Below are 19,093 nucleotides of genomic sequence, written 5' to 3'. Positions count from 1 at the left end.
CCTCCAACGTTCTGGGCAGAGAGGAAGTTCCTAGATTAGTGTGCCTTTTCTTCTTTTGTTCCTTAATTACTTGAGGGATATCTTGGGTGATTTCATGAGTGGTATTCAGAATATCACTGGGTGGGTCATTAAGTGTAGATTAGTTGCTAAAGCTTTCGTGTCTTGACCTCTTGAGCTTGTGAAGAGTTTTTCTGAGAAGATGGCTGTGCTGCATTTAGTTGTGCTCTGGCTTGGCTTCGTGTATAGGGGCGAGCTATGGTTTTGTGCCTTGTGCCAGCCAGATCTGTGTAGGGATTGCAGGGGGGTGCAGCATCCGGAGGTGCCACTATAGTTTGGCTACTGGATGGAGTCTGTAATATGTCTGTGGAGAGGGTCTGGGTTTGGGTCTGGTGTGGTTGATTGGTGACGGCGTTCTGTGTGCCTCTGGTTCTGGTGTCGGTTTTTGTGGGGAGGGCTAATTTCCAGATGTCTGGCAGGCGGGACGTGTCGTCACGCTTGTTCATGTTGTGAGGGTGTTTCTCTATCTCGATGGCTTCCATGATTATTCTCTTGTGGTGATGTTCCATGTTAAAGAGCAATTTGGAATCTGCAAAATTAATTTCATGTCCTGTTTCTTTCATGTGTTGGAAAAGAGAGGAAGTTTTTTCTTCTTTTTTGACGGCATTCTTGTGTTCTGCGATACGTGCATTTATTCGTCTGTTTGTTTGTCCAATGTACGTGGCTGGGCAGACATATATATATATATATATGTTTCCAGACAGCCTCTGTGCCGATGGGGGAATGGCTGAAGCCACAGTGTTAGAAGTCTGTCCACATGCACACAAATGCTTAATAATAATAATAATAATAATAATAATAATAATTTTTATTTGATTTTACAAGCGACGAGTTAAAACAACACCAAGCAAATATCCACATTTAGAGATTTCTCTGATTCTCCAGACTTCCCAGCATCCCCTCCATGGGACTTATTGTCAACATTTTCAACTGCATATTATTTCATGATCTATATTTCGTATCTGTCCATATTGTCCATAATAATTGTTACATTACAAGTGTTATTAAAATCCTGCTAACGTTTTCAACTGCTTACAGTGGTCTCCGAAATAAATTATAAATTTCTCCCATTCTTTCTTAAAAGTTTTTGTCCTCTTGGTTCCTGAGCTTCCTGGTCAGTTTTGCCATTTCGGCGTAGTCCATCAGCTTGGTTTGCCGTTCCTCTCTGACAGAAGAGAAGAAGAGTTTCGATTTGATATCCCGCTTTATCACTACCCAAAGGAGTCTCAAAGCGGCTCACATTCTCCTTTCCCTTCCTCCCCCACAACAAACACTCTGTGAGGTGAGTGGGGCTGAGAGACTTCAAAGAAGTGTGACTGGCCCAAGGTCACCCAGCAGCAGCATGTGGAGGAGCGGGGAAGCAAACCCGGTTCCCCAGATTACAAGTCCACCGCTCTTAACCACTACACCACACTGGCAGGATAAAATGCAATGCAAAGATAAACTCAGGGTCTTCTCCCTGTCACCCATGCTGCCCACCCCCAACCCTGGTGACCTTCATACCGTGCAAGAACACTTGACACAGAAACTACTTTACCAACAGTTTTCCAACACACTGCTCCTCTCATTCATGGATCAAAGCCCGTTGACCATACTGTGATGACTGCATGGAAACCAAATTCTGTGAGGAACGGCTGAAGGAGAGTCTGTAAGGTAAAGGACCCCTGGGCGGTTAAGTCCAGTCAAAGGCAACTATGGGGTTGCAGTACTGAAATCGCTTTCAGGCTGAGGAAGCCAATGTTTGTCTACAGACAGTTTTCCGGGTCATGTGGCCAGCAGGACTAAACCGCTTCTGGCACAACAGGACACCGTGATGGAAACCAGAGCGCACAAAAACGCTGTTTACCTTCCCGCCACAGCGATACCTATTTATCTACTTGCACTGGCGTGCTTTGGAACTGCTAGGTTGGCAGGAGCTGGGAGAGAGCAACAGGAGATCACCCAGTCGCGAGGATTTGAAGCACCGACCTTCTGATCGGCAAGCCCAAGAGGCTCAGTGGTTTAGGCCACAGCGCCACCCGCAAGACCAAGAGAAGACGGTCAGAAGGTGCTGACTGCCCATTCTGTGGGTCCCCAGATGTTATTGGATTACAACTCCCATAATCCCTGAGCTTTGGCCTTGCTAGCTAGGGGTGATGGGAGTTGTAGTCCAACAACATCTGGGGACCCACAGGTTGAAAAAGGCTGCTGTAGAGGGAAGTGTGGAGCTCTCAAGCTGAGAATGTAGCCCACTGAGAAGGGAAAAAACTGATCCTAAACCTCTGCTGCCTTGCAGGATATCTTCAGGAGAAGAAAATGCTCAGGAGCCAACCCTACACAAATCCGGAATGGAGTCCTTAAGACAATGGGATGGTGCCTTGTACACCTCCTTCCAGCAACTCTTGCAGCGTAGGTGGTGCCAAATGTCTAGTTATGCTTTCCTTTTGACCACGTCAGTGAGACCGAGAAGGGGGTCTTGTCGACTGGGTAGCCCAGGAGTCGGACCTCCAGGCTTGCACTCCAGAGAGGTCACTTTGGTGCTGTTTCGACTTCACCCCTGGAGGTGCACTCCATTTGTCTTTTGTGACAGAGACATGCCAACAACCTGACCGTTTCAGAAGGTAGAATTAAAACACTTTGGTTTTCCAAAAGCAGATTCTGTGCTTCTTCATTAAATGTAGCTTGACCAAGCTAAATGTTGCCCTATCGTAATAATAATAGCAGATTTGAATTCTTCACACCCCAAAAAATGTATTTTTAATACTTCCTCACTGAAGAAATGTGCAAAAATTAACTTTCGCTCCCTAAAATGGCACACCCTATTACTGTAGCATTGCTTAAATGCCTGTAATATCTTAACAATGGAGGAAAAGGGGGAGAACAAACTGGTCCCACTGAACTTTGGCTGCCCCACCAGCTTTGGCAGTTACCAGCCATAACTGAGGATGACTCCTGGCGTGGTTTTCACAATGGTGTGTACGTGTCACGGAAGCGCATCATGCGCGAGTGCCCGCTGTCCCAATTTTCGGCGTCTTGCATCATGTCATTGCGTGACTCCTGTCGCAGAATTGGACCCGGGAGACATGGTTGCAATCTGTTGCTTCAGCAAAGAGCCCCATAGAGCCCTGCCCCACTTTTGGAACGTGGTTAAATCCAGCCATGGAAAGAGAGAGCAAAGGCAGACTGCTTTTTTCATCCTAAGTCCCTGCCAGTGCTCAGAATCTGTGTTTTTTTCCCCCAAAGGGTCAGCAAAGAGTCAGTAAAGGTAAAGGGACCCCTGACCATTAGGTCCTGTCGTGTCCGACTCTGGGGTTGCGGCGCTCATCTCGCTTTACTGGCCGAGGGAGCCGGCATACAGCTTCTGGGTCATGTGGTCAGCATGAATAAGCCGCTTCTGGCGAACCAGAGCAGCGCACGGAAACACCATTTACCTTCCCGCTGGAGCGGTACCTGTTTATCTACTTGCACTTTGACATGCTTTTGAACTGCTAGGTTGGCAGGAGCAGGGACCGAGCAATGGGAGCTCACCCCATCGCAGGGATTCGAACCACGGACCTTCTGATCGGCAAGTCCTAGGCTCTGTGGTTTAACCCACAGCGCCACCCGCGTCCCTAAAGAGTCCGTAGACAGGGACAACTTCAATGTCCCCACTGGGTCCTAGACTTCTCCCAGGACTTTCACCGCTGACTCTAGAGATGAGGTCGGTTGTATTCTTTTCTTTCTTTTTTGCCGTGGTTCATTTCTGCACTGTACAAACTTAACCAGGCGCCAAAAACGGGGTTTGCACCAAAATCCGGAGTGCGGCTCTGTTGCAATGCGTACAAAAGGCCAAAGTTACAAAAGGATGTCGAAGAGTGTTTGATTTGTTGCCAGTTCAGTTTTAAATGCTGGGGCGGTTCAGTGAGGGACAGTGTCCCGCAGACTTCAGGGAGCTGACGAATCTGAAACTTACTTCACTCTTCCCACCTGAAAAAAGTTTAATTTGCAGAGTGCAGGAATGCAATCACTGGTTTGGGAATGCAATCTTCACGGGAGAGAGGAAGACAAGTCCATAGCAATTTGGGCCATCTCCCATGAAATCGGTTAAGTTTGCTGCATGGCTGCACTGGAAGCAAGTGATCCAAACACAGTTGGAACAGCATTGCGGCATGAGGGCCGCTTCAGAGCTGTCCCAGAATTGTCTACAATTCTACGATTCTGTAAAAAGCATATGGGGAGAACAACAACTCGGATCCCTTTTACCTCTGAGCTGTTTACATGTCAGAGGTAAGAGGGAGGGAGAGGAGACCCATGGTAGTATCCTATATCCCAGTGCCAGTTTTACACATAAGTCAAACAAGCTATAGCTTAGGATTCCACTCTCTTGGGGGGCCCCAAAAACAATTAAAGGGGGGAAAACTGGATGTACATTTTCAAAATATAAGATAAAAAACTAATAAAATAAAACCTACGCACAGCAGCAGTGTTTTGTGTTGTATCGGATCCTACAACATAAAAAATAGGCCCCCAATCATTTTAAGTTAGAGCTTAATAATTATTTCACTATTAATATGTTGTTGTTTTGTTGTTGTTTAGTTGTTTAGTCGTGTCCGACTCTTCGTGACCCCCTGGACCAGAGCATGCCAGGCACTCCTGTCTTCTTCTTCTTCTTCTTCTTCTTATTATTATTATTATTATTAGCTTTTTAAAAAGTCTCACAGGGAAAAGTTTCACAGGGCAGTGGACATTTTTTGTCTCCAGGCCTTCATTTCACTGCTGGAAGAACAGTCTACAATCAAGTACCATTCCATTAGTGATGATAAAATAAAACGTTAGCTTGACAACTGCTGGTTTCAAAAGTGCCATTCCACAGGTTCCCATATGCCTTGGATCGTTCATGCGCATGTTCTTTGCAAATGAAATAAAAGTGGACCGTGTTTTGACAAAGCTTTGCAGAGCTGAATCACAGAATCGTAGAATCATGGAATTGTAGAGTTGGAAGGGATCCCGGGGTGATCTAGTCCAACCCCCTGCAAAGCAGGAATCTCAACTAAAGCATCCCTGACAGATGGCCATCCAACCTCTGCCGAAAAACCTCCAAGGAAGGTTATGTTTTCCACTTTCTCGTACCTTTTCCGTCCTGATGAATTTCCTTGAGAATTCTCTTTTGAACAATGACAATCACAACACAATGTGGAACTTAAGTCCGGAAAAACGAGAAACAAAGAAATCAGAAATGACAGGCTTACCCATCCCTCCCTCCAGCTGTTTTGGGATACAACTCCCATCAGACCCAGCAACATTTGGCAGTGCTGGCTAAGGCTGATGGGAATTGTAGTCCAAAAGGTTGGTGTAAGGCTTTCAAGGGCCTTGGAAATCAGGACAGGCTCTGCTTTCCATGGCCGGTGGTCACAAAGTGAGGTGGGAGCCCATAATTCACATAGCACAACTTATACGGCCTTCAGATCCAGCTCAGTTTTGTGAATTTTTATTTTTTTTAATGCCAATTATCCACTGCCTTGCTGAGCCTTTGAATTGCCTCATTGTTGCCAGCAGTTACATAACACGACACAGATAAGATGAAGGAGACAGAAGTGGGGAATGGGAATGAAGGCTTGTGAAGCCTTTCCTGTTGCCATGGAGACAGAGAGGAGAAAGGGTCCTGAGGCGGCTCTTAGAAGATGCTCTTTTTTCCTCCTGTCCAGCCGACATCTGTGTGATGATTTTGTAGGAAATGGAGGGAGGGAACAGAGAGCTGGCTTGCTATAGAAGCAGGGCCCTCGCCACTCATTTTGGGGGAATGGTGGGGACCTCAGGGTGTGGGCGTTAACGCAAAAAGCAACTGCAACTTTGTGCAGTCATCAAGCCACCATGGATGCTTAAGCTGAGATTTGTGCATTGCAGGGGGTTGGAGTAGATGACCCTTGGGGTCCCTTCCAGCTCTACAATTCTATGATTCTATGATTTCAATATCCATAGCCTTTAACCATCTGTGGCCTGTGGTATCTTTTTAAGGTATTCCCCCTTGATTTTTCCTCGAAAGATTCCATCAACAGTGTCTCCAAAAAATTTTACACATCCCTTGGGAAGATAGGTGAAGTAATTTGAAATAATTTATTGTCACTTGTATACAGTGAGATTACACAAGCACACCCCCCCGCCCAGCTCTCTTAGTCTTAATCCTCCTCGTTTACTGACGCACACCCACCAAACCCAAAAGTCAGTTGCCCTCTTGTTACCTTTTCATTCAGCAGCCTAACAGCCCACGATAGAAGCTGTTCTTTACCCTGTTGGGGCGACTAATCATGCTTCTATATCTTCTGCCCAAGGGCAGGAGATCAAGAAAGTGCCGGCCAGGGTGTGAATCATCCCTGAGAAGTTTCCTCACTCTTCTGAGGCAACGTTCTTCCACGATGTCATCCAGCGGATTCACGGGACAGCCCATAATATCTTGTGCTGTATTCACCACTCTCTGTAGGCACTTCCTATCAGCTGATGTCAAACCAGCATACCACACCGTGATGCAGTAGGAAAGGACACTTTCTATTGTGGACCAGTAGAAGGAGATCATCAAATGTTGATTGACTTCGTTCTTCTGCAATACTCTGAGGAGATGGAGTCTCTGTTGGGCTTTCTTTACCACCTGGGTTGTATTGATTTTCCAAGTAAGGTCTTCACTGAGCTAAACTCCTAGGAATTTAAAGGAAGAGACTCTCTCCACACAGCCCTCCCTGACGTACAGCGGGGCTAGTTCTCCTCTCTTCCACCATCTCCTTTGTCTTGCTGATATTAAGGTGGAAGTTGTTCCCTAGGCACTGGAAGAAACAAAGATCACCCGTGTCAAAGCAATGATTCTTCAACTTCGTTGGACTGGTCATGTTGTGTGGATGCCTGATTATCGTCTTCCAAAGCAACTACTCTATTCCGAACTTAAAAATGGAAATGCTGATGGTCAACAACAGAGGTTCAAAGACTGTCTCAAGGCAAATCTAAAAAAATGTAGTGTTAACACCAACAACTGTAAACAAGAATAAATGAAATGGATATTTGAGTGGAATGTATGAAAAAGGGTATAAAGCAAAACTGTGCGATAAAATCATAACAACAGAAACAGTATAATGAGAACGATTGGAAGTTTTATGCAGTAATTTGTATTTGACAGATATGATTTTGTATAAATTTTTGGTTCTTTTTCTTCTTTTTCTTCTTTTCGTTCTTTTTTTTGTCTTTTTAAATTCTTTCTTACTTTTATGTCTCGATGTTTTCTTTTTCATTCTTTCTTTTTATTTAACCTTTCTGTATTCACCTTTGTTGTACATCTGTATTTTAAACCAATAAAGGTTTACTCAAAACAAAACAAACAAAAACCTCTCATTTTTGCATGGCCAGAACACAGCCTGCTATACAACTCCACATCCACATCCATTACTTCGCCCATCTAGATGGTTCTGCGCAGGGAAATGCAACCCCAAGCAGAAAAACACCCCCCACTCCTATTCCACACTGTTGTGAATATAAAATAAAATAAAATGCAAATCCTTCTCCAAGCTAATCCAAATTATGTTGAGGAAAGCTGGGTTCTGCTGTGTGCAAAGCTGAGACCCTACCTGCCCGCAGACTGTCTCGCCAGAGTGGTGCATGCTCTAGTTATCTCCCGCTTGGACTACTGCAATGCGCTCTACGTGGGGCTACCTTTGAAGGTAACCTGGAAACTGCAATTAATCCAGAATGCAGCAGCTAGACTGGTGACTAGGAGTGGCTGCCGAGACCACAAAACACCGGTCCTGAAAGACCTACTTTGGCTCCTAGTACGTTTCCGAGCACAATTCAAAGTGTTGGTGCTGACCTTTGAAGCCCTAAATGGCCTCGGTCCTGTATACCTGAAGGAGCATCTCCACCCCCATTGTTCAGCCCAGACACTGAGGTCCAGCTCCAAGGGCCTTCTGGTGGTTCCCTCATTGCGAGAAGTGAGGTTACAGGGAACCAGGCAGAGGGCCTTCTTGGTGATGGCACCCACCCTGTGGAACGCCCTCCCCTCAGATATGAAGGAAATAAGCAGCTATCTTATCTTTAAAAGACATCTGAAGGCAGCCCTGTTTAGGGAAGTTTTTAATATTTAACGCTGTATTGTTATTAACACTTGATTGGAAGCCGCCCAGAGTGGCTGGGGAAACTCAGCCAGATGGGCGGGGTATAAATAATAAATTATTATTATTATTATTATTATTATTATTATTATTATTATTATATGTTTGTAACTAGGAATTGGCTCCAGAGTTTGCTCTCCCCAATTCCTCCTTGCCCCCAATTCCACGGTGGAAATGAAACCACCTTGGCTCCCTGTGCCTGGTGTTATAGCACAAACATTGCTAAGGAGGCATTGATCATAGCATGTAGTTTGGCTCACAAACAGGAGGTGCCAAAGTGCAAAGTTTTGGGACAGGTTGGTAAGGGACAAGACAAACTCGCCATGTCTAGACACACTGGCTTTCAGGGTCAATAGTTGGTCTCTTGCAGCTTTTTTGGCTGCAAGACTTTGACTGAAAGGCTGGTGTAGAAATAGTTTGCGTTCTGCCACTGCTTCTATTTTTATCCGAAAAGGGAAACGGTGGAATGTTGCCAGGGGAGGGAGGGAGATGCTTCTGTGTCGCAAAGCACAATGGACATTTTTCAGCTGCTCCCCAGAGGTGCTCTTTGTTAATGGAATCAAAGGTCCTATTGGCAACCCCTTTAAGAAATGAACCGAGGGCAAGAATTGTGCAAGCTCCAGGCTTGGCTTTGAGATCTCCCAGATGGGCCTGTAGGATCAGGCGAAAGGCCGTTCTCACAGTGGCCAACCAGATACCTCCAGATACCTGGAAGGTGTGCAGAAGAGGGCAACCAAGATGAGCAAGGATCTGGAAACGGATCAAGGATCTGAGGAACGGTTGAAGGAGCAGGACATGTTTAGCCTGGGGTAGAGGAGACTGAGAGGAGATAGGATGTTTTGTTTGTTTAGTTGTTTAGTTGTGTCCAACTCTTTGTGACCCCCTGGACCAGAGCACACCAGGCACTCCTGTCTTCCACTGCCTCCCACAGTTTGGTCAAACTCATGCTGGTAGCTTCGAGAACACTGCCCAACCATCTCGTCCTCTGTCGTCCCCTTCTCCTTGTGCCCTCCATCTTTCCCAACATCAGGGTCTTTTCCAGGGAGTCTTCTCTTCTCATGAGGTGGCCAAAGTACTTCAGGATCTGTCCTTCCAGTGAGCACTCAGGGCTGATTTCCTTCAGAATGGATCGGTTTGATCTTCTTGCAGTCCATGGGACTCTCAAGAGTCTCCTCCAGCACCATAATTCAAAAGCATCAATTCTTCGGTGATCAGCCTTCTTTATGGTCCAGCTCTCACTTCCATACATCACTCCTGGGAAAACCATAGCTTTAACTTTGTATATGCAAGGTTATGTCTGCTTTTTAAGATGCTGTCTAGGATAAAGGTAAAAGTAAAGGGACCCTTGACCATTAGGTCCAGTTGTGGACAACTCTGGGGTTGTGGCGCTCATCTCGCTTTATTGGCCGAGAGAGCTGGCGTACTGCTTCCGGATCATGTGGCCAGCATGACTAAGCCACTTCTGGCGAACCAGAGCAGTGCATGGAAATGTGATTTACCTTCCCTATTTATCTACTTGCACTTTGACATGCTTTCGAACTGCTAAGTTGGCAGGAGCTGGGACTGAGCAATGGGATCTCACCCTGTCATGGGGATTCGAACCGCCGACCTTCTGATCGGCAAGCCCTGGGCTCTGTGGTTTAACCCACAGCGCCACCCGTGTCTAGGATAGCCATCTTCAAATATCTCAAGGGCTGTCACATGGAAGAGGGAACAAACTTGTTTTCTCCTGCTCTAGTGAGGGTAGGACTCGAACCCATGGCTTCCAGTTAAAAGAAAGGAGATTCCAACGAAACATCAGGAATTCCCGTCTGACAGTCAGAGCTGTTCCGCAGTGGAACAGACTCCCTTGAGAGGTGGTGGACTCTCCTTCCTACAGCTGCTCCACTACCGGTTGGGTCAGGGGAGGCTGAGGCGGCCCCTGGGTCTAGTAACCCACGGACGTCTCCCGAGCTGCAGAGACTAAGGTCTCCGAGAAGGAGAGACCTGAGTACTCGCAGGAGGAGTGCTCGCCTTCAGGTGAGACAGGGAGGTGAGTCGCCGGGGAATCAGGACCGGCCGCTACCCTGACAGAGATAAAAGGCTGTCTGACCCTGCCCCAGGTTGCGGGAGCAACGTTGCTGTATGCCAGATCCTGCCTGAGATCCTGTACCTGTCCTTGCCTGGTTTCCTGCCTTGTGTCCTGCCTTGGCCCTGTCGGACTGAGTCCTAGCGGAACCTACGGATTCTGGACCGGACCTGGACCGCGGTTCTCGGGTTACCCCCAGGCCCAGCACAGTCCTGAATCTTCCCTTATCATCATATGCAAGATAACAAGTAATAATAATAATAATTTATTATTTATACCCCGCCCACCTGGCTAAGTTTCCCCAGCCACTCTGGGTAGTTCCCAATCAAGTTTTAAAAACTGCACAGCATTAAATATTAAAAACTTCCCTAAACAGGGCTGCCTTCAGATGTCTTTTAAAGATAGGATAGCTGCTTATTTCCTTCACATCTGAAGGGAGGGTGTTCCACAAGGTGGGCGCCACTACCAAGATTGGCAAATTGTGTATGCCATCAAATGCCAACAGTGTCCTTCAGCTCTCTATATTGGACAAACAGGCCAAACCTTACGCCAAAGAATAAACGGACATAAATCTGACATCAAGAATCACAAAACAGAGAAACCAGTAGGAGAACACTTCAATCTCCCAGGACATTCTATACAAGATCTCAAAGTAGCTGTTTTACTACAAAGGAATTTCAGAAATAGACTGGAAAGAGAAGCTGCTGAATTGCAACTCATTACCAAACTTAAAACAATGGAGAGACCTGGTCTGAACAGAGACATTGGATTCTTATCTCATTATACATGACTAAGCCATTTCTCACCTTCTCACCCCTTGCCTTTTCCTGTAAGACCTATTGCAGTCGTTAAGAGTCGTCAACAGGCTCATCTCAGCTATCTGCCAATCTCCCATTCCCACCACCCTTCTGAGTAATACCCCTCCCCACCTTCTCACTATATAGAAGGATCTGGCAACTTCTGTTTCAGTGTATCTGAAGAAGTGTGCATGCACACGAAAGCTCATACCAAGAACTAACTTAGTTGGTCTTTAAGGTGCTACTGGAAGGAATTTTTTTATTCTGCAAGAAACGGTCTAACAGCAGCACGTCAGAGAAGACCGTTCTGTATTCCAGGCCCAGAGCCCGGGCCATGCATGCAGATGTCCCCAGTGAAACACAAGAGAACCAAACTGTACCATTTACCGGTTTTGCTCTATGGGGCAAAGAGCAACTTTGGCGGACGAGGATTCAGATCAGGAAAAGGGTATTAGGCAAAGGGTCACAACCCAGCTTTTTCACACACAAGACACTGCTTTGATCTTTTGAAACATACACACGATCCTGCGCCCCCTGTCTAGACATCTGCCTGATATCCCAAAGAGCCTCTGTGATCAATTGAAGCCGACAGCTAGACAACCAGCTTGATCAGTGGTCTGATTCTGTGTAATGCGATTCAACCTGAAGGATTTCCATAGACCAGTGTCTGTTTTCTGTTTCATTGCGGCTCAGAGATCCATCAACAGTTTCAAGAATAAACCGTAACCATCACTGATATCGCTGTTATTTTAAGAAATGTAACCGTAAGGACTTGGGCTTGTTTTCTCCTCCGCCCTCCCATTCCTATTTTCCTTGTGTGTCGTGTCTTTGTAGGTGGTGAGCCCGAGGGCAAGGAGCTGTCTTAATACAGTGGTACCTCAGGTTACAGATGCTTCAGGTTACAGACTCTGCTAACCCAGAAATAGTACCTCAGGTTAAGAACTTTGCTTCAGGATGAGAACAGAAATCGTGAGGCGACAGCGGGAGGCCCCATTAGCTAAAAGGGTACCTCAGCTTAAGAACAGTTTCAGGTTAAGAACAGACCTCCAGAACGAATTAAGTTCTTAACCTGAGGTACCACTGTACTGATATTTGTAAGCTGCTTCAAGGTCCATTTTTGGCTGGAACTTATGTAAGTAAATTTCATCCTCCGGCTGCTACCTTCCTACATTCCAAGCAGATAATAACACGGGTGCCTTTCACAAAGCACTCGATTGATTTGACTACTGGAGGAAAGGATAGGAAATAGAAAGCACCTATCCATCCCAGAGCTGCCATATGGAAGTCTTGCCCAATTGAGGGAAGAGCCATAGGGAACGCTCTGCTTAAACAAATGTCGGATGGCTATCAGTCAGAGATTTTTTAGCTGTGATTCCCGTACTTCAGGGGTTCGGACCAAATGACCTTCAAGGTCCCTTCCAGCTCGACAAATCTCTTCCCTCTACAGTGGTACCTCAGGTTAAGTACTTACCGCAATTCGTTTCGGAGGTCCGTTCTTAACCTGAAACTGTTCTTAACCTGAAGCACCACTTTAGCTAATGGGGCCTCCTGCTTCTGCCGAGCTGCCGGAGCACGATTTCTGTTCTCATCCTGAAGCAAAGTTCTTAACCCGAGGTACTATTTCTGGGTTAGTGGAGTCTGTAACCTGAAGCGTATGTAACCTGAAGTGTATGTAACCCGAGGTACCACTGTATTGCGAGGAGGATGTTTCTTAGTGTATATTAATGAACCGGGTGTGTTTCTATATGAATGTGTTCCTGTGTAATCGTGCTTACATCACAAGGTAACTTTTTAATTGCTTACGTTTTAAACGTCTTGTAAGTTGCTCGGAAAACCTTTTGTGCAATGAGCAACTGTCATGTAATTTGTTGATTTTTTTATCTGTATCATTGCCACCTTCATCATCAATGAGAGAGGGAGCAGCCATCAGTCCTTGCTTCGCAGACATGGCCAGTCACCCTCTGCCTCCTATAACGCTTCTCTCGCCATCTGCCATCTGGCCCCTGCTTATCTCTTGGGAGAATGGAAGCTTCTTACGCAAAGTTTCGGCTGCCAACTGTGTTGAAATTGAGAGTTGTAACATATTGCTCTGAGGGGCTGGCAGCGGTTTAAAGCTGTTTTAACTCCGTCTGTGTGCAAAATGCCCCCTTTCCCCCATGTGAACCTTGTAGGAAAGAAGGGGAGACTTTCCATCAAGGCCAGTTTATTGCATTTCAAGACTTCTCGTCTTTTTGTGCCCCCCCCCCCCTCTCTCTCTCTCTCTCTCTCTTTCTCTCTTTCTCTCTTTCTCTCACACACACCCCACCTGGAGTTGACACCCCTTCACCTAGAAAAAAGAACTGGGCAACACTCAAAAGAAACAGCCACACTATGTGCTTCAATAGGCTTTGAGGCCGTCTAATTAACCCCAAAACGCTTCCATTTCCGAGCAAATGTTGCCTTCTTCAAAGAGATATAATTTAGCCATGGATTCCATCCATGCTATTTGCAGCCAGAACAGTAGATACTGACATAGGTGCCAATTCTATGGGATGGTAAGTAAGTTGGGACAGGGCTCAGCTGCCCAATCTTGAGGGGCCGGGCCTCTCTGGGCCTCCCCGCAATGGCAGCTGGCCTCGCCAGACCTCGTGGAGGCGGGCGTTGTTGGGTCTCGTGGCCTCCTCCTGATCTGCGTGATGTGAGGTGCATATCGTATGCATGATTTTACACACATGTGATGTGCTCCCCACCCAGTGTTGGGCAGAACATGGCATGCTTGGATACTGACAAGAGTAAATTTACTGATTTTGGATACAGATAGTGTCTTCTTCTTCTTCTTCTTCTTCTTCTTCTTCTTCTTCTTCTTCTTCTTCTTCTTCTTCCAAGATACTGGAGCTTGTGGTGGCATCAATACCAGCATCCATTGTGCCCTTCTGGGCTTCTTTACTGGGATAGTCCCTTCCAACTCTACAATTCAATATTCTAATGCTTCATTGTTTTTCAATGATTGGTTTCTTTCTACATTAATGGTTCTTGTGTTTACCGGTAAGCTGCCTTAAGTCCCATCAGGAGAATAGATGGGGTATAACATATAATAATAATAATATATTATAATCTATCTATCATCTATCTATCTATCTATCTATCTATCTATCTATCTATCTATCTATCTATATCTATATCTATCTCTATCTCTATCTATCTATCTATCTATCTATCTATCTATCTATCTATCTATCATCTATCTATCATCTATCTATCATCTATCTATCTATCTATCTATCTATCTATCTATCTATCTATCTATCACCTATCTATCTATCTTTCTATCTATCTATCTATCTATCTATCATCTATCTATCTATATCTATCATCTATCTAGGGATGCAGATGGCACTGTGGGTTAAACCACAGAGCCTAGGACTTGCCGATTAGAAGGTCGGCGGTTCGAATTCCCATGACGGGGTGAGCTCCCGTTGCTCGGTCCCTGCTCCTGCCAACGTAGCAGTTTGAAAGCACGTCAAAGTGCAAGTAGATCAATAGGTACCGCTCTGGCGGGAAGGTAAACGGCGTTTCTGTGCGCTGCTCTGGTTCGCCAGAAGCGGCTTAGTCATGCTGGCCACATGACCCGGAAGCTGTATGCCAGCTTCCTTGGCCAATAAAGCGAGATGAGCGCCGCAACCCCAGAGTCGTCTGCGACTGGACCTAATAGTCAGGGGTCCCTTTACCTTTTATTTAACTATCTAATATAATATTTAATAATAATACATCCTATAACTCAAGAATGGAGAATCTACGGCCCTCCAGTTGTTTCCGGACTACAACTCCCATCAGCCCTTGCAGGCAGTGGCGTAGCGTGGGGGGTGCAGGGGGGCCGGCCGCACCGGGCGCAACATCTGGGGGTTAGGGTTAGGGGGCGCAAATCCACGGGTTAGGGGGCGCAAATTACTTGCCTTGCCCCGGGTGCTGACAACCCACGCTACGCCACTGCTTGCAGGCCAGGGCTGAAAGAAATCCATCATCATCTGCAGGGGGGTCACAGATTCCCCATCCCTGCTCTGACAGATGTCTAAGCCCTGTGGTGCACAGCACTGGTCTGCAATGAATGCACAGGGGCTATCTAAAATTACATGGGTTTCTTTTTCCCTGAATGCTAGATTTCATGCTCTGTTTTTAAAATAACCGCCGTCCTGTACAGCTGCTGCTTGTGAAACAAGAGCTGTCTTTGTGCAGCCATCAGCTGGACTCCCCCAGTCATGTTCAGACCACTTTGATGGACATTCTGGGTGTCCATATTGGTTTCGAGAATGTTTCCTGGACATGCCAAACTTCTTGCTCGAAGGTTCTTTTCTCCGCGGCTGCGGCTGTGTGAAATCCTTCAAAGGAGCCCCAGACATTTTCTCAAGAGCTGTACAAAGCTGGGTCTTCTTCCTCTAACCCAAACAGAGTCAAATGAATTGAACCAGCATTGTGGAGTGCCCAGAACACAGAATGTGGCCTTTTGCTAAGGCTTTTTCTGCACTGTACAGTGGTACCTCAGGTTACATACGCTTCAGGTTGCATACGCTTCAGGTTACAGACTCTGCTAACCCAGAAATAGTACTTCAGGTGAAGAACTTTGCTAGAGGATGAGAACAGAAATCGTGCGGTGGCAGCACTAGGCCCCATTAGCTAAAGTGGTGCTTCAGGCTAAGAAGAGTTTCAGGTTAAGAACGGACCTCCGGAACGAATTAAGTACTTAACCCGAGGTACCACTGTACATATAAAACACCCTCACACCACTTTCAACCGTCTTGGCTTCCCCGCAAAAGATTCTGGGAACTGCAGTTCGTAAAGGGTGTTGAAAGTTGTTATGAGGACCTCTCAGTGGCGTAGCGTGGGTTGTCAGCACCCGGGGCAAGGCAAGTAATTTGCGCCCCCTAACCCGGGGCAAGGCAAGTAATTTGCGCCCCCTAACCCCTAACCTGCCGCCGCTGCCAGCTTCTTCTTGCTGCTGCCTGGTCTGGTCTGGTGTGGTTCTCTCCCACGCTCAGCGCTGCGCTGGGCGGCCGGTGCACTGTCCCTCCCCCAGATAGTCCCTCGCTCTCTCTCCGCACTGCACGCCTGGCACCCCCCCCCCCCACACACACAGTGGGCGGCGACCCGGCGGCTCGGATCGGATTCGCAAAGCCAGCACTGCAGTGAGAGTGAGTGAGCCAGGTAGGGGCAGAGAGCTGAGAGTGCGAACACGCCCCCCCCCAGATGTTGCGCCTGGTGCGGCCGGCCCCCCCTGCACCCCCACGATACGCCACTGGGACCTCCTTCCCCCTCTCCCACTATTCCTCTCACAGAACTACAATACGCAGAGTTATTGCATACGATGTCTCTGAAAATGTTACACATCCCTTGGGAAGACAGGCGAACTAATGCCAGAGTAATGGAAGAAGCAAAGATCACCAATCAATGATCACCAATCAATGAATCAATGATTCTTCAACACCAACTTTGTCGGACTGGTCATGTTGTGCGGATGCCTGATGACCGTCTTCCAAAGCAACTGCTCTATTCCAACTGCTCTAACCAAACTTAAAAATGGAAAGCGTAATGCTGGTGGTCAACAAAAGAGGTTTAAAGACTGTCCCAAGGCAAATTTTTAAAAATGTGATATAAACAACAACAACTGGGAAACACTGGCCTGCGAGCGCTCCAGTTGGAGAACAGCCTTTCCCAAAGGTGTCATGGGCTTTGAAGACACTCGAACTCAGGACCCAAGGGAGAAACGTGCTAAGAGGAAGGCACGCTTGGCAAATCCACACCGTGATCAACTCCCGCCCGGAAACCTGTGTCCCCACTGTGGAAGGACATGTGGATCCAGAATTGGCCTCTAAGGTCACTTACGGACTCACTGTTAAAACCATGTTTATGGAAGACAATCTTACTCAGCTATGAGGGATCGCCAAAGAAGAAGAATTAATATTGTGTTGCATGAAGCAACTGGACGCATAAAAGCTGGCTCCTTTTGGAATAAAAATTGTCCAACGCCATCATGATGATCGCTACCTCATGAGAAGAGAAGACTCCCTGGAAAAGACCCTGATGTTGGGAAAGATGGAGGGCACAAGGAGAAGAGGACGACAGAGGACGAGATGGTGGGACAGTGTTCTTGAAGCTACCAGCATGAGTTTGACCAAACTGCGGGAGGCAGTGGAAGAAAGGAGTGCCTGGCGTGCTCTGGTCCAGGGGGCCACGAAGAGTCAGACACGACTAAACGACTAAACGAACAATCATGATGATTCAAAGCTTTACTAACCACAACCTCTTCAGAACAGGTGCAAAATTATCCTGATACACTGAGATAATTCCACAAAGCATGTGCTTATATAAGCACAGGTTCTTCTTCTTAAATATATGACATCATTATGGGCAGCTGAATCTTACTTGCTTCTGATGGGATTGCATCCTGCACCACACCTGAGACTGCAGGCCAAGTCTGGGGTCCCAGAAGAGGCCATGTGGCACCATAGGAGGATGGCTGGGGGTTAGGAAGACCAGCCAGGGGGTACTGTTCTTGCATATCTGCCGTCTGAGGCCATTACTTCACTCTACCTAATAACAGGGCTACTCGTGGCCAAAGGTAAAGGTATAGGTAAAGGGACCCCTGACCATTAGGTCCACTTGCGGACGACTCTGGGGTTGCAGCGCTCATCTCGCTTTATTGGCCGAGGGAGCCAGCGTACAGCTTCCGGGTCATGTGGCCAGCATGACTAAGCCGCTTCTGGCAAACGAGAGCAGCGCACGGAAACACTGTTCACCTTCCCGCCGGAGCGGTACTGTTATGTACTGAAGTTCTCACCCTGGGCCAGCAGGGGGATACTGTAGATAGTTATGCAAATGAAGCATCACAAGTGACATTCAGTGATTGGATAGTTTTAGAAAGTTGCTACAGTAACGTTGTACTGGAGCTCTATATAAGCAGGCTGAGTGAGCCCTTCAGCTCAGTTCTGTTATGGCCTGTGAATAAACAAGAGCTGTTTGAAGAATCGCTGTGTCATCTGATAATTTCACCCACAACTTAACAGTTACCTATTTATCAACTTGCACTTTGACGTGCTTTCGAACTGCTAGGTTGGCAGGAGCAGGGACTGAGCAATGGGAGCTCACCACGTAGCGGGGATTCAAACCGCCAACCTTCTGATCGGCAAGTCCTAGGCTCTGTGGTTTAACCCACAGCGCCACCCGCATCCCTCCTGGCCAAAGGACCCAATGCCAAAAGATTTAAGTGAGTGGAACAGAAGCCACTTGTACCGCACTGTCTCAACAACCAGAGAATACCCTAAATGTGGACCGCCTTCTGTTGTTCTCAAGAGCACTGGAGCCAGGCCCTGGAGACAGTGGATTTCTTCCCTTTTCTCCTCCCCCTACTCCCACAATAAATCTGCTTGCTTGCTTTAAGCACCTCCCAGTCTTATTTAATTTAAAGCTCAAGCCACACAGCTAATAATAGCCGCTCGGCAAAGAGTGAAGCTCTGCCATGCTGCGTTCGACGGGATTACGGCTAAGACGACTCAAGGAATGTGTCGAAGTGTTTGTGACATTCCATGGGATCCTCTTTGCCATTCTGAAAAGGGGGAATCGCTTCTGTTGGGAAATGGATCCTAGGCAAGCTCAATCACTGGATCTCTTTCGACCTCTGCTGAAAACCTTTCCGTTTCAGTAGCTCTCTCGAGTCCAGGCTCGTGGTTTAGTTTCTTACATTTCTTTTGCAAAGCTTTGGTTGGTTTTATTTCTGCTTTTTAATTACGACGACATTATGCACATTAGTTTTTAATTGGTTTGTTTCTTTTAGCTGGGTTTTTATCTGTGTTTTTATGCGCTCCCTCTTTGTAGAACCATGTGACTGAGCAGCTTACGGATTTTCTAAATAAAATAAGAGGGAAATCCAGATCAGAATTTTATTTTATTTTTCGTCCTTCGTAAGCCCTCGGGTGTATTGTCTCAATCTCCACATATTGCTTTGAAACTCCACTTTAAGGAAAAACCAAGAGACATATTTTATTTTGCAATAAGTATAACTACAGCACGCTTCATCAGATGCACATATAATCCTC

The sequence above is a fragment of the Podarcis vaucheri genome, assembly GCF_965113315.1.
Source record: "Podarcis vaucheri genome assembly, chromosome: 4".
Lineage (NCBI taxonomy): Eukaryota > Metazoa > Chordata > Lepidosauria > Squamata > Lacertidae > Podarcis > Podarcis vaucheri.
This window is presented reverse-complemented; position numbering follows the sequence as displayed.